The following is a 4098-nucleotide window of genomic DNA, read 5'->3' as shown; positions in this document are numbered from 1 at the left end:
GGGGCCTCGGATGAGTCCCGTATCGTTATTTTTCGTCACTACCTCCCCGTGCCGGGAGTGGGTAATTTGCGCGCCTGCTGCCTTCCTTGGATGTGGTAGCCGTTTCTCAGGCTCCCTCTCCGCAATCGAACCCTGATTCCCCGTTACCCGTTACAACCATGGTAGGCGCAGAACCTACCATCGACAGTTGATAAGGCAGACATTTGAAAGATGCGTCGCCGGTACGAGGACCGTGCGATCAGCCCAAAGTTATTCAGAGTCACCAAGGCAAACGGACCGGACGAGCCGACCGATTGGTTTTGATCTAATAAAAGCGTCCCTTCCATCTCTGGTCGGGACTCTGTTTGCATGTATTAGCTCTAGAATTACCACAGTTATCCAAGTAACGTGGGTACGATCTAAGGAACCATAACTGATTTAATGAGCCATTCGCGGTTTCACCTTAATGCGGCTTGTACTGAGACATGCATGGCTTAATCTTTGAGACAAGCATATGACTACTGGCAGGATCAACCAGGGAGCTGCGTCAACTAGAGCTGAGCAGCCGGCCGCCCGGGAGTGTGTCCCGGGGGCCCGCGCGAACACGCAAGCGTCCGCTCAATTATTCTGCAAACAGGAGGAGGCTGCGCTCCCCTGCACCATACACCTCGAAACCCTCTCAGGTCCCGGCGGCGCGCAGCGCCGTCCTAAGTACTTGGTCGGGTTCGAGAGAGGCGCAATCGCCCGGAGTTTGGCGAGTAGACGCTTTAGGTGCGACCACCCGTGCTCCCAACTGAGCTTGCCGCTGCCGACAGAGGCCCGGGAGCGTGCTGTCGTGGCATTGCCGGCGGGAGACAACACGCGCCACCTACGGTGACCGGCAGCTCCAACGCCAGCGCCACAGAAGGACAAAAGCCCCACTTGGGTGCCGAAGCGAACTCTCCCAGCACAGCGCACGCGCCAACACGTCCGCACAGCTGCGATACAAACCACCTGCGAGAACCGCAGAGGCGACCGAGCAGCAGACGGCGTCGCGGCGCCGAGCGCCGGGCGGCGGCGCATCCTCAGCGCACACAGTCCTCAATCGGACCAGCACACTGCAGATGTCCACCGCGCTTCGCACCGGGCCCGCGAGGACCTACTTTGGCCGCACGGCGCCGCGTGCAGGGTGCGCCGGCGCGCAGCTGCGCCGCCTGCCGCCTCCGTCGGCCGGCGCGCCTGCCAGTGGCCGCCCCCACCAGCCGGCTGTAGCGCGTGCGCCCACGCACCGCGCGGCCAGCACGCCGGGCGGCCCCCCCTCACCGGCCGGGGCCGGTCCCACCCAGCCACCGCCGCGTATCGCTTCACACCCACATGCCATTCACGTTCGTGGGCATGGTGGGTATCGCTGAAACAACCGGTTGGTAGCTCAACCGATCGTCGCCATCACTGATTCACCTCTAGCGAGAACAACCGCACCACAACGGTTTACCAGTTGTTCATTTGCGTAACGTCACCAGCAAACGTAGGCGTCCATCGCCATTTGCAAATTCAACGATTGTTGCATGCCTGTGTCAGGTGTCACGACACACTATGTCTGCCCACATACACGCAACAACATGTGCACGCTTCGCAAACACGTGGAAGGTGGCCCCCGTACGTATGCGATGTCCATTGCGCAAACGACTGTCAACCGGCCTCTGTCGCATGTCGCAGATGTGGAACGCAGTGCACCATGCTATCACGGTGTGTGAGAAGAGACGACAACGTCTGACAACACGCGCCACTACATCAACAGACGGCTCATGCTGATCGCCATCCAGGGCATACCACACTGCACTCCAGCTCTTATAGGGAGACGACACGTAGCTGCGTGCACAACATTTGGACCGCATGGTTCGCCGTTGTTGGCGCAGTCGTTGTACGGTCACATGTACCACGATGTATCATTCAGTACATGAGGACCAATGTGCAGTACAGTGTGTGATTTGGAGGTACAACATCAGCGGACAGTTGACACAGGCCGTACCACAGCGTAGGCGCAGTGCTTCGCCATGCGAATGCCAATGAACAACTGCGAAGGGCATTGAGCATGTACGTCCTGCTGCCATCCACATTACAGTGTATCGCTGCAAGGTGTTTAACATGAAGCGATACACTGGGGACCGGGCAGTGCGAGTAGCAAACTATATTGCGGGGGTTGCAGTTAGGCAACACTACACTAATTTAACGCGTCGTATGACAATTACAGAGCAGGTTAAGGCCCAACGTGTGTTGGGTTAAGGCCCAACGTGTGTTGGGTTAAGGCCCAACGTGTGTTGGGTTGAGGCCCAACGTGTGTTGGGTTAAGGCCCAACGTGTGTTGGGTTAAGGCCCAACGTGTGTTGGGTTAAGGCCCAACGTGTGTTGGGTTAAGGCCCAACGTGTGTTGGGTTAAGGCCCAACGTGTGTTGGGTTACAGCACAATATGGGTTACGTTAAGGGGCAATGTGGGTTACGTTAAGGGGCAATGTGGGTTACGTTAAGGCGCAATATAGGTTACGTTAAGGCGCAATATAGGTTACGTTAAGGCGCAATATAGGTTACGTTAAGGCGCAATATAGGTTACGTTAAGGCGCAATATAGGTTACGTTAAGGCGCAATATAGGTTACGTTAAGGCGCAATATAGGTTACGTTAAGGCGCAATATAGGTTACGTTAAGGCGCAATATAGGTTACGTTAAGGCGCAATATAGGTTACGTTAAGGCGCAATATAGGTTACGTTAAGGCGCAATATAGGTTACATTAAGGCGCAATATAGGTTACATTAAGGCGCAATATAGGTTACATTAAGGCGCAATATAGGTTACATTAAGGCGCAATATAGGTTAGGTTAAAACACGACATAGGTTAGGTTAAGGCACGACATAGGTTAGGTTAAGGCACGACATAGGTTAGGTTAAGGCACGACATAGGTTAGGTTAAGGCACGACATAGGTTAGGTTAAGGCACGACATAGGTTAGGTTAAGGCACGACATAGGTTAGGTTAAGGCACGACATAGGTTAGGTTAAGGCACGACATAGGTTAGGTTAAGGCACGACATAGGTTAGGTTAAGGCACGACATAGGTTAGGTTAAGGCACGACATAGGTTAGGTTAAGGCACGACATAGGTTAGGTTAAGGCACGACATAGGTTAGGTTAAGGCACGACATAGGTTAGGTTAAGGCACGACATAGGTTAGGTTAAGGCACGACATAGGTTAGGTTAAGGCACGACATAGGTTAGGTTAAGGCACGACATAGGTTAGGTTAAGGCACGACATAGGTTAGGTTAAGGCACGACATAGGTTAGGTTAAGGCACGACATAGGTTAGGTTAAGGCACGACATAGGTTAGGTTAAGGCACGACATAGGTTAGGTTAAGGCACGACATAGGTTAGGTTAAGGCACGACATAGGTTAGGTTAAGGCACGACATAGGTTAGGTTAAGGCACGACATAGGTTAGGTTAAGGCACGACATAGGTTAGGTTAAGGCACGACATAGGTTAGGTTAAGGCACGACATAGGTTAGGTTAAGGTACGACATAGGTTAGGTTAAGGTACGACATAGGTTAGGTTAAGGTACGACATAGGTTAGGTTAAGGTACGACATAGGTTAGGTTAAGGTACGACATAGGTTAGGTTAAGGTACGACATAGGTTAGGTTAAGGTACGACATAGGTTAGGTTAAGGTACGACATAGGTTAGGTTAAGGTACGACATAGGTTAGGTTAAGGTACGACATAGGTTAGGTTAAGGTACGACATAGGTTAGGTTCAGGTACGACATAGGTTAGGTTAAGGTACGACATAGGTTAGGTTAAGGTACGACATAGGTTAGGTTAAGGTACGACATAGGTTAGGTTAAGGTACGACATAGGTTAGGTTAAGGTACGACATAGGTTAGGTTAAGGTACACATTGTTGTAAGGAAAGGTTTAATGGGGGGGGGGGGCGGCGGCCGGTTTGTTGATTGTGATTATAGTACGTGGATGCCTGCGGTATCATCTGATTTGCCACGTCAGGATGTACCTTTGGCTCATGACAGGCGGCGCTCTCATTCCATGCTTGTGGCAGACCTGTGTCTTTCATTCCTGCCATTGTTTGTGTGCTGTGAGAG

The sequence above is a fragment of the Schistocerca serialis genome, unplaced genomic scaffold (genome assembly GCF_023864345.2).
Source record: "Schistocerca serialis cubense isolate TAMUIC-IGC-003099 unplaced genomic scaffold, iqSchSeri2.2 HiC_scaffold_1008, whole genome shotgun sequence".
NCBI classification, from domain to species: domain Eukaryota; kingdom Metazoa; phylum Arthropoda; class Insecta; order Orthoptera; family Acrididae; genus Schistocerca; species Schistocerca serialis.
This window is presented reverse-complemented; position numbering follows the sequence as displayed.